This window comes from Trachurus trachurus (genome assembly GCF_905171665.1).
Source record: "Trachurus trachurus genome assembly, chromosome: 15".
Lineage (NCBI taxonomy): Eukaryota > Metazoa > Chordata > Actinopteri > Carangiformes > Carangidae > Trachurus > Trachurus trachurus.
This window is the reverse complement of record NC_139906.1, coordinates 28,493,652-28,506,182: the sequence shown is the minus strand read 5'-3', so window position 1 is coordinate 28,506,182 and position 12,531 is coordinate 28,493,652. Positions and strand designations below refer to the sequence as shown.

At 40.4% G+C, this 12,531-nt stretch overlaps 1 protein-coding gene across 2 annotated transcripts in view; it reads left to right on the top strand.

The window, feature by feature from the left end:
* ndst2a (N-deacetylase/N-sulfotransferase (heparan glucosaminyl) 2a) overlaps window positions 1–12,531 on the top strand; it is an 84,085-nt gene that overhangs the window by 483 nt on the left and 71,071 nt on the right. Inside the window, exon 1 of one of the 2 annotated variants that reach the window (XM_083987964.1) lies at window positions 7,369–7,791. The exons of the other annotated variant lie outside the window; for it this stretch is intronic. The gene's annotated coding sequence lies outside the window, so the exon portion shown is untranslated. Of the gene's footprint in view, window positions 1–7,368; window positions 7,792–12,531 lie in introns of those variants that run through there. 2 annotated transcript variants of the gene reach the window in all.

Below are 12,531 nucleotides of genomic sequence, written 5' to 3'. Positions count from 1 at the left end.
GCAGCCCACGGCGGACTGCTGCTGCTGCTGCTGCTGGAGGAATAAAGTTTCCCCCGTGTCTTTAATGCAGCTTTTCGGGTCTTCTTCCCCTTCCCCGTGTGTTACATGTGTGTGTTCACCGCTGGAGTGACAGATGTGTAGCGGTGTTTTGGTGCTCGACCCTAGTGGAGCTGTGTGTGTGTGTTTGTGTGTGTCAGTGAGCTGCTGGTTTAACTGGTGATCATGTTAACTTGTGATCTTTGTTTACGCTTTAGCTGATTGGATCAAACGTCAGGTGTTATAAACACAGAGGCACCTACGTGGAAATTGTGGGTTTTCAATACATAACGATCTAGAATGACGGAGCGACAAAAGCACGCGAGTTTATTGTAGTGTCACAATCACCGCTGATGATAAAACATGGTTGTGATGGGACACAGATGATCAGTTTTGTCTGCAGGCACAGCTGCTGCTGCTGCTGCTGGTGATGATGATGATGATGAGAGCTCTGCTGGGTTTTCAACGTGGTTTTGTTGTTGTTGCTGTAGATAGATGTTTCTGATGTTGATCACTTTAATGTCCTGTTTCCAAGATTGATGGAGCATGATTGATTTGATCATACCACCACCATCATCATTTGAGTGAACAACTCCAAAGTGTTTTTCAGTGGCTGGTGTGAAACGTTGGAGTGCTCTGCATGATGATATAAAGAGTTGTGTTTAAAATAAGGTACAAAGAAAGTATTATAAGATCATATGAAATAGGCAGGTATGATTTTTTTTGTTTTCTTTTTAATGGGAAGGCAATGGCCATATTGAGTTGTTTGTGTTTTGTTTTTCCTTTTTTATTTGGTCTTTTATATATTTATATATATTCAAGTAATTTGGCAGACCATCTATTTATAGTATCAGAATGAATTGATTAAAGGGCAGGACAAATACATTTTCTTCATCCTGCTCCTTTCCATATGTGCAAACTAAGCTATCATTATTTTGTCAGTAGTATACAAATTGAACATGTCTATGCATGTGTAACGGATGTGCACTCACTCCAGATAGGCCTATGACATCGGCTACACATGTAACAAATAGAAAATTAATGAAAAGAATGAAAATGAATGAATCATTTCCAAACAAATATAGAAGAGTCAGGAGGGTGCAAAAACAAGCAGTGCTTCAGCTTACACAAGCCATTTAACATGGAATATGCACAGTGAGTCACTCTTAGAACATGCATGGCTTGACAATGGACTCTTAATTTTTTTCCTCCTCAGATGCTAAACACATGCAGGGCAATAAAAGTCTCTGTCAACAGGTGGTTGACCAACACAGCTCCCACAAAGCCTGCGTTCAGCCTGGCAGAAAATAAATGACATGCACAGCAGGTCCATAATTAATCAACTGCAAGTGCTCCACGCACACCTTTACCCAGCGTGTGTGTGTCTGTTATTTTGGCCCCACGCCTGTGAAAGTTTAGACACATCATCATATCTGTTGATCACAGATAGTTTTCGTGATTTCTTGAAGGAAATAACATTTTTATTGTGGTGACTAAAATGATAAAAGATGATGATGGATGATAAGTGATTCCTGTTTCCATCCTCTGACTCCTGCTCATCAAACACAACATCCAACACTTCCTCCTGTTTAAATGAATATATGACAACTTAAACAAGAAATTACCTGAGCATATAGGAAAGTATCAAAGTGGAATATCCAAATCATAGCTGCAGGTTTTTGACAAAGATTTTTTTTTTTTTTTTTGCATCGTGTGCAGTCCTACTTTAAACACAACAAGGCCACACAACTACTGTGTTGATGTTTGGGAGTGATCAGTGACCATGTTCAGTCATGAACAGTGTGTGTACTGAGGCTTTCTATTGAGTTGGCGCTGCTTGTGTGTGTGCTTGAGTTTTGCTCTGCAAGATAAAAAAAAAGACTAGATCATTTCTGGTCAAATACGACTTTTTATGTAATTATAAAGCAAGGTTATGACTTTTGCAGTCTTGGATTTTTAATTTTTTGTTTTGAGTTATATAGGAGATTATTTTTGGATTATTTATATAAGCAAACTTCTTCTTAAATACGTATGTATTTAAAGAGGCCCCAAGAAGTTTGCTTTTGGTTATAAAAGAGTCTCATATTAATGTGGATGAATCTACCGCCACTCCTTAAAAAATCCTAGCGGAAACACTGCTTTAAGTGATATTATTAGGGCTGGGATGATATGCTTTTCTCCCGATTCGATTCTTTGACGATTTTTTGGATGGCGATTCGATTTAAATTGCGATTCTACGATATTGCCGATTCTCTCGATTTTTAGTCTGCATTTTGAACATTTATCTGCACACAAAAGGAGCCTATAAATTAACATACTCCATTATAAAGTGAACTTAAACCCTTTTCAAAACACTCTCTGTATGTAAAAAAGGCTAATAAATGCGCATTGCACAATATTTAAACCCCCCCCCCCAAAAAAAAAAAAAATTATAAAAAAAAAAAAATCGATTTTTGAAAAGAAAAAGGATTTAAAAATCGTCAAAAAGATATCGCGATATCTATGTGAATCGATTTTTTCTCCCACCCCTAGATATTATGTATGTATTATTGAAGTTTTTAACGGTGTATTTGTGTTTTTTGTATGCTGTCATTATTTTGAGTCGGATGAGGATTTAGCTATATCCTGTATCAGATGTAGCCTATTTTCTTTTTCTTTTTTTTTCAATTTTCTTTATTATTGTTATCCTCACATAGTACATTACACAGTTGGTATTGATTTCTTGATTTACAATTATTGTCAAGAAGAAAGGAAAACATCAGCATATCAAAACATAGCTGTTGCCATATTGTAGTTGTGTAATGTTAAAAGAAACAAAACCTGCATTTATATTTTTAAGAGAAAAAAACAAACAAACAAGACTAACTAAAGACAGACAAAAGAAAAACAACAACAATGATGAATCAAAACGGGATGTATGGGGCATTCATTTGTAGGGAGACCAAACAACAACATTATAAGAGTTTTGATGTACGTAATCCGTATGAATCGTATAAGACCTGACAGTCCTTCAAACCAACAGGGAAATGACAAAGAAAGTAAGTGGGCGGAGACAAGTAATTTAGTTTCCAGGATGTGACTGTGACATTTGTACATAGGAGACCCTTTTTGACCATGACCTCAGATGTATTTTCATTCAGTTTAATTAAATAATCATGTGTTCTTGAGGCTCACCATTAAGTATGCCTGTGTTGTTGTGACTGTAGCCAGGTGACATGGATGAATTTCCTTAGTCTTCAAAAAAAAACTGCCGGAGAGAATGAGAGTGGTGTAGGTGAAGCAGAACACCAGTCTGGCTTTATATCGCTGGGATGAACACGACCAGCAGTTAAACATGAACACCAGCAGAGCTGCAGGCTGGATGCTGCTGCTGCTGCTGCTGCAGTGTGGGCTTCAGGCTGCACCCTGCTGATCCTCCACACAAAGTGATTTCTAAGTCTCTGTTTGTGAGTGTGGAACTGCTGGAGCTAAAAGGGGAAAAAAAACTAAAAAACCATCTCAGCTCGATTGTCTGGTTGCAGGTTACAGCTCAAGCAAACCAAACACCGAACGAAGCCGCTCTCCTTCTATACGTCCAGACCGACTGGTGATCGATGAGTTAAGCTGCAGTTGTTACCGATGTGAGACAAATCACTTGTCTGTTCAGCCTCAGACAGAATTCATTTGTCATTTTTAGAAAAGCTCACACTGTACTGGAGCAAACACCACCCTGGTTATATGATCATATAAACACTGTTGCTGCTTCTTATCCCTCCCAAATAAGCTTTCGGTTGTGTTTGTGCATTACTCCGGGTGCCTTTGTCTTTATCAGCTGACCCCAAAATTGAGGCCACGGATGAATTCTGGTCGGATGCTGCTTTGGTGAACCGGTGTCTCTATTAGGGATGGAAACTTTGTTGCAGACAAAGAGAGAGAGAGACAGAAAGAAAGAGGAAGAGAGTTAGATAGAGCAGTGGTTCTCAAACTTTTTTATATCATTAGACCACAGACCTAGCCTGGTATACCCATGCTGCCTTGCGCGCGATTTTATTTGCTCTGCAAGTCAGCCTGGAAACCATGGACCCAATTTTTCCCTCAACGAGGGAGCCAATCACAGAGCGGGGGAGGGGCAGCAAGACGATGACGGAACACCGAAGCGACTTTGTTGATAGCTTGTCGATCCAACATGGCGGCAGGCAGACGCTTTACCTTTCGATGCAGCGCTAAAAGTGTTTTAAGTTTAGACCGCAAGTTTGTTTTGAAAAAAGAGCAACGTTTAGCGTTTTTTCCTCATTGGACTTCTGTCGCTCTACATACATCATCAGGCTTTCGTAGACCACGCCTCAAATATTAAAAAATGAACAGGTGGTTCCCGGACCGAATCTCAATCTACATTGAGAGGAGGTCTGGTGTTGGCCAGGATACCACAGACCCCCACTGGACAAAATTTGGAAGCAAACCCCAGAAATACACAAATATTTGTTCTGAGACTGAAGAACGTTACTTTTTTGGTCAATGTATGTTCAAATTAGGACCAATGGTGGATTTTTTAATTTTGGAAATATTCTAAAGAAATTTCTGGAAAAAAAATTTAAAATGTCTAGTCTGGCAACGACCGGTAGACCTCAGCTCAATCCAGGGGGCGGGATGAAGGCTGTCTTTCAAACTGCCTCTGCACCAATAGGGTAGCGCTACGACCAATCAGAGCAAAGAGCAGGATGACGTTAGCCTGACAAGCCAATTAAAATGTATGTCGTCATGGCGTTAAACCCGCCCAACGACTCTCTGAACAGATAGAGCGCTGTGATTGGTGAACACAAACGGTGTTCGAGACTCAAAAAGTTCCTATGGCTCGTTTCTAGACCCACCTACGGAGCAAATAGATTTGCTGCTGCTAGGGTGCAGCTAGATTTCTAGGCTAGAAGAACTTTACTTTTCTAGTCAATGTATGTTCAAATTAGGACCAATGGTGTGAAATTTTGGAAATATTCTAAAGAAATTTCTGAAAAAAAGTGGTACAATTTCTAAAAATAAAATAATTTCTCAAAAAAAAAAAGTTTAAAAATCCTAGAAAAAAGTGGCTGGCGACCCGCTTGAACCCTCTCAAGGAACCCTGGGGGTCCACTGACCCCACTTTGAGAACCACTGAGATAGAGCATTAGAGTGTTTATGGACAGAGGGAAATGAAGCCATCATGATGTCACTGTGTGGTGGTGTATGGAACACCGGCCGCTACCAGCAAACCTACGGGAGCTGCATGATGAATGGCTCCATTGTGCCCCCCCCCACCCCCGTCATGTGCACATCCTCTGTAAGAAAGGCTCAGTGTACAGTGTAACATACAGTACGAGGGGCAGCCGAGTTATTCCGGTGCGGGATGTTTAGTTCCAGTTTCCCTCTCCTTCACTCTCCCACCCGCCAAATGTCAGCGTGCCCCCGAAAGCCTCCGAAGCCTCCCAACGCCCCCCAACGCCCCCGTCCGTCTGTCTGTGGAGCCGTTTCTCACGACCTGCCGTCACATCCAGCCTGGTACCACACCAACATGAACAACATCACTCCACACTTTACTTGTCAGGGAAATAAAACCCCACCGCACCGCGCTGTGTTGCTGTCTTGCTGTCTCACCACGCTTCACATAGTGTTGGGTTACTCACACTGGATTTACAGATTGAGTTTCATGGTCTCGCTGGTCTGTATGTGTCTGAGGGCTGGGTTTTAAGAATCCATTTTCAGATTCATATTGATCTTCATTTGAAAGATCTGATTCATTAAATCCTTGGAGAGATCTTTTAATGCATGCTATTTCCTGTTTGAGACTAACAGGACAAACTCAGAGGCTGCTGTTTACATTTTGTTGTGTCCATTCACTGCTGAAATGTTCCACATTAACTGCAGTTGTTGAATTAAGGGCTGCAACTAGTTGCTTGGTCATCAAAATGTAAAAAAAAAAAATGTTGAATGTCAATCAGTGTTTCTCAAACCACAAGATGACGTCCTGAAACGTCCAGTTTCGTCCACAAACCACAGAGAGACTCAGTTTATTGTCATAAAGGAACAAAGAAACCAGAAATATTCACATTAAAGAAGCTGGAATCAGAGGATTTAGACTTTCTTTCTTAAAACTACCCAAACTGATTATTCAGTTATCAAAATAGTTGATGATTAACTTATAAACGATTACTGTTCCATTAATTAGGCCTAATTGTTGCCGCTCTAGTTGAATTTAGGCTACTTCTGCAGTGGGTCATCATGTTAAATAAATGTGCATTAATGAAACTGCTTTTGGGTCAATTCTTAATGTGAACATTAATATATTTAATAATGCACCAGGTTAGAGAGTTCCATCTTTTTAGGAGTTGCAGCATTAGTTCTGTGGAAAGCTCTTTCATAACCAAGCAAAGCTGGTGTTCAAACTGAAACATCTCTAAATGAATCAATATCGGATCAAATCAGTTCAGTAAATCAGTTGCAATACCCAGCTCTAGTGTGTCTCGTTTAGTGTAATCTGGTCTGGTCTCACTTTGTTTTCATGGCTTCCAGTTAGTGGTGGGCGTTATCTGACAACAGAATTGCCAGTATCGATTATCAATACTTTTTAATCATCAAAAGCAGTTTATGGACTGTATTTTCATGGAAGGGAGTGCCTTGTTGTGATTTATGGGCTGTATGCATCATCACAAAGATCAAAGTGCGTTTAAATGCTCATGAAGTGATTTGCCAAAGATCAGCTGTAATGAAGGTATGGGACCTGGACTATAGGTTGAAAACTCATGCTGTTTTCCCAACAGCATGAGTGTAAAGCAGCCTCATTCATTTATGTTGCACATCAGAGATAAACGGCCAAATGTCTGGTGCAGGCATCGCAGCAGCGTTCACCTTTTTAAAGGGATAGTAGCATTTTTTTTAAAGTGGGGTTGTATGATCTACAAATAGCCCCCAAGTACTAATTGCAGTAGAAGACTCTCTGCACTCCTCCCGTTAGCAATTATATTATAGCGAACAATGGAACTGTGTATTTTTTTTTCACGTAAAACCTCTTTTAGGCCGTGAAAATAGGCCGTTTCTTTGGGTCTGTTCACAACACTGCATGTTGTTAATCTCTGGGCAGGACTATGGGCTGGCGTTGCTAACGGGAGGAGTGCAGAGAGTCTTCTACTGCAATTAAAGTACTTAGGGGCTATTTGTAGATCATACAACCCCACTTTAAAAAAAATGCTACTATCCCTTTAAAGTTATCTCTCAGGTTGTTAGGTGAGAGGTTTCCTTAGTGCAGTAGACGGAGAGAGAGCTGAAGCTGAATGGTCTGCACTCTGCACTCCACCAGCTGAGCCACACAGTATCCTGTTGTTGCTGTTATGTTGGATCATGTCTGAGCGCGCACAACATGACAGCGGCAATCGGCAAGAAGCAGGACGAACCTATTTGTGTTCATGACAACAGAACATTGTTTGTCCAGATCAATTCTACTCTGAACCCAGTCCAGCACAGAGGAGGGGAAACAAAAACCTGGTGTGGATCCTGTCCAGGCCAGAGTCGTCACCCATCATCCACCACTCACGCCTCTTGTACTTCATTTTTACAACACTCTGCAAACTGTTTGTCGATCCACTTCGTCCTTGACCAAAGTCTGCTGCTGCTGACGGACAAACGGACGACATCCAAACAGCAGCAGAGACCGACAGGCTCATCAGCCGTCAGAGAGCGAACCTCGTCCCGGATCATTAGTCCTGAGCAACATAACAATGAGCACTCATCTGGATCGTCAGCACTCTCCTTGTAAGTCAAACTGTTTGACTCGTCCGTATGAGCGATGAATTATGAATCACCTGATTTTCATTCCGGGGATGGGTCTCCCTAAGAATGGAAGTGATGAGCCGGGCTCTGAAGGGGAACGCCGACAATGAGCCGGCTATAAAAAGCTGATTCCCCCTTTGTGACATTCCCCTCTCTGACAACCGACTTGTTCATTTCTTGTCTTGAGTGGAAACCCAATTAGTGGCTCGCTGTAGGCCCGGGCCCACTTGTGTCCTGAGAGCATATTACTGATGTCTGAGATAACACTTGGTAATTATGAGGAAGGCCCCAGGGCTCACAGGGAGATAGTGTTAGTGCATGAGGGCGAGGCTGTTAAAACCCTGCCCTGTGGTAAAAGTGGAGCTGCTCCATTCCTCGGCTCACATCATTCACTTTTATGGATTTTAGATGGGCTCATACACATGTGGACTGAAACCTATCTGATGGATCAACAGGACCAGTCTGTCTGCAAACTACAGGCAACAATGAAAGTAAAATGTAACATCAACAGTTTCTTTTTCTTTTTTTTTATCGATTTTTTTAGGGTTAGGGTTAGGTAGCATATAAATATACACAGAGAACAAGTACATCAGCAGGGTCATCTACAAGAAAACACAATGGCAGGCTTCGTTCAAAGCAAAGAGCTGACAGAAACCAGGCTGACAAATCAGGTCTTTTAGGGACCCAAAGTTCTCCTTTAAGTCCAAAGTGACACAGAATACATCCGTGCAGTCCACAAGGTCACCAGCAAAAAAATAAAAAAAACCAAACAAACATAATAAATGAAAATGAAATAAATATATATTTATTAGGGCTGGGCCGATACGCTTTTGTGCCGATTCGATTCTCTAACGATTTTTGGGTCCCGATTCGATTTAAATTGCAATTCTGATTAAACAAGTATTGAGATTCGATTTTTACCAAGTATTGCGATTTTATATTTCAATTATTGTGATTTTCTTTCCTTAAACAAGAGCAGGTTGAACCAAACACTTGATAATACATCATAAGTCATATTTACAAAAAACAATACACACAAATCGATTTTAAAAAATCGCCAGAAAAAAATCACGATTAATATAAAAATCGATTTTTTGGCCCAGCCCTAATATTTATACAAAGAATATACAAAGAGAGAGAGAAGCTCATGACCCAGAGCAAAATTTCAGTGTCCCAGTGCAGGAAAAAAAATGCAAATTTTCCCACACAGATATAGATTCAGTGGTAAGATCAGCTCAGTCCCTCCATATCTCAGGGAAAATGTTAACCTTTACATATTGTGAATTTCTTCAACTATTCCTATCCAGTCTGAAATTGTCGGACACACTTTTTAAAAATCTTCTCTTGCATAATCATGATGAATATAATGAGTCTTGAACACATCACCGACGCTGCAGTGCACTTTATGAAATTAATGGGCCAAAGCATGTGTCCTCTTCTGAGAGGACAGTTTTATTCTGCCATCTTTTAAGACTTTAAAGTTTTTAGATTTATCCACTCTGGGGGTTTTACATGAGCTTCTTATGGCTACATGTGTGGACCCCACATTATCCACAGACAATACATAGACCCCATTTACTTACTTGTCAACACTTACTGGGGGGATTGTGTTGTTTTATTCTCTGGTTGGATAGAGATGGAGGCTTCTGGTCTTGATGTGAAGCGATTGCCGATATAATTTGATCCAGATCTTGGTCTCATTAAAATAGTTGGGCATTTTGTCCAAGTTTTTTTTCGGTTCCATTTGGACCTCTCTGATGTAGTTTGGCCTGTATCTTGAGATTTGATGTGATGTGTCTTTTTTTTCATTTTTCTATTTATGGCATTCTATTTATTATATTCGAGCTTATAGCCTATTGTCTTGTTAGTGTGCATAAGAGCTTCTATTTTCTGATATAGTTGGGATATTTATGATGGTTCACTTTTTTCTTAGCTATATGTAGATTTATTACGATGCATTATTGAATATATCACTGTTTGAATGATTTCTATGAATGGGTTTTGTACCGTGATGACTGTTGGACCAGCTGGTTCTGTTTTCCCCACATGTCTGAGAATACATACAGTACTGTGCAAAACTTTTAGGCACTATGCTTTCAAAAATAATACCGGGAATAGTCTTTATCAGGGGTGTCACGATTCTCCAAATCCTCGATTCGATTTGATTTTCGATTTTAGGGTCACGATTCGATTCGATTCTCGATTTTTTTTCCTTTTTCTTACAACACAGAGGCCTATGCCATTTTCAGACTAGTCTACAATCATTGGTTTTATTCATCAAATTTTGTACAGGAAATCTTATTTCAAAAGATGGGGGAGGGGGGGTTTGGGGATCGTCGATCCTCTCTTTGACTTTGATGCTCGAGACCATGACGTAATTTTGATCGATTTCGATAAAAAATCGAAATCGTGACACCCCTAGTTAGGGCTGGGACGATATGCTTTTCTCCCGATTCGATTCTTCTACGATTTTTTGGATGGCGATTCGATTTAAATTGCGATTCTACGATATTGCCAATTCTCTCGATTTTTAGTCTGCATTTTTAACATTTATCTGCACACAAATACTGTAGGAGCCTATAAATTAACATACTCCATTATAAAGTGAACTTAAAGCAGAAGTGAGTGATATATTTGTGTTAATATAAGTCTTAAATAGTTATATCTTCCGACAGCAATCACTTACATAGAGTGTTTGGACTGAAACACGGGTCTCTCAGTCCCTCTGCTCTGCTCTGAGCCGAAGAGAAAACATTTATCGTATCCTACAGTTTTTATCCAATGAGGAGAGAGAACGGCATGCAGGGCTGTGTGTGCAGCCAAGGAACGCCGTGAATGTGGTGACGTAGCGACGAGGACTGTTATGGTGCGTTCAAGGAAACTCGTATTTTTCCGACCGTGAAGTCGTACCAGTTCGATCTGGTACGAGTTCACCGGTCGGAAGTTACGAGTGGCCGTTATAGTGACTTTCACCGGTAAAACAGGTCGGAAAAACACGAGTGGGTTGCCTGAAACGCTACAAAGTCGTAAGTTGTGACTTGAAGCTGTAATTTACGATTTCAAAAGCCTACCTGGAACGCAGCATTAGCGAAAACGACCGGACCACTCACTTCTGCTTTATACCCTTTTCAAAACCTGTACTCTGTGTATTTAAAAAAGGCTAACAAATGGACACTGCACAATATTTCAAAAAATTAAAAACCCAAAAAAATTCAAAAAAAAGAAATCGATTTAAAAATCGTCAAAAAGGATATCGCGATATTTATGTGAATCGATTTTTTCTCCCACCCCTACCCCTAGTCTTTATTCATCGATTAACTTCATACAAAGTTCAGAGGAAACCTAAATCGAATCATAATTGGGTGTGAGCACAGCACCAGTTCTCCTCCAGACATCACACACTGTTTTTCCAGATACTTGAGTGGCAGCTTGTTGTTGCATCTTAGTACATAGTTCCTCTGTCTCTTCATGTAAGCCCAGACTGACTCCATGATGTTGAGACCAGGACTCTGGGGGGGGGGTGTACCATCTGTTGCAGGACTCAGTCTTCCTCTTGTAAATTGCACTAGTTATTTTTGACACTGGCTGTAATTCTTGGGTCACTGTCATGCTGCAGAATAAATGTTGGACCTATCAGAGGCCTCGGACGGTACCGCATAATGGATGAGAATCTAAACATCCGAAGTGCCTAAAACTTTGACACAGGACTGAACGTTCTGCTGCTGCACAACACAGAACAGACAGTCTGTGCTGCAAGATCCAGTCTGACTTCTCTCACACCTCGTTATCAAACAGGAAATCACAACCTGCTGCTTTTTTAGATGTGATGCTAGATAAAATGTGTATTTTTACACCTCACCAAAAGGTAACACACAACACAAGATAAAACAAAGTGCTCCAAACTAGATACGATATGGACACAGTCATTAAACTCATTCTTCAACAAAGAAATGACAGCTCAGTGTTGTATGAACATTTAGCCTCTATCCCAACAACAACTCTGATATTTATACCTATAAACTTTTCAAAGTTAGTTCACAAATTTTTTTCCTGCTTTTGCTTATTTTTGTAGTGTGACTGTTAGCCTACTTTCTACTCTTTTTACTGTTTTCTTTATGTTTGTGTATCGTATCGTATCGTATAGGCCCTATCCACATGAAAAGGTTTTTTTTTATTTTTTATTTTATAAACGCAGCCTTTTTTCATCTGGTTTGGGGGGTCCATACTCCATACACATGCAAACGTATTGAAAACGGCTTAAAACTGAGATTTTTAGGGGCAGTGGTGAGGCTACAGTCCTCACTGCAGAGAATGACCCAAATTTGATCGGGCAGCCCTTTCCTGCATGTCATTCCCCCTCTTTGCCTCCCCATTTCCTGTCTCTCTCCACTGTGTTATCGATTAAAGGCAATAAAAAGCCCCAAAAGATACTTTTCAAAAAACTGAGATTTTAAAAAACTCCAGCCACAGTGAATATTTTTTAAAAACACCGTATTTATTTTGACGTGTGGACAAGATAAACAGATATTTACGTAGGCTATTTGTCAACGTCGTGTGCCGCAGCTATTTATTAGGTAACCTAATTAGCTAAGACACACACCGTCACAGTAGCTACAGTCTATGGATGTATCAACAACGGCCGACTACCGCCCCTTAGACACTGCGGCTGAATCACGTCTGTTTAATCATCACCGATCAGCATATTTACTTTGACACGACGCG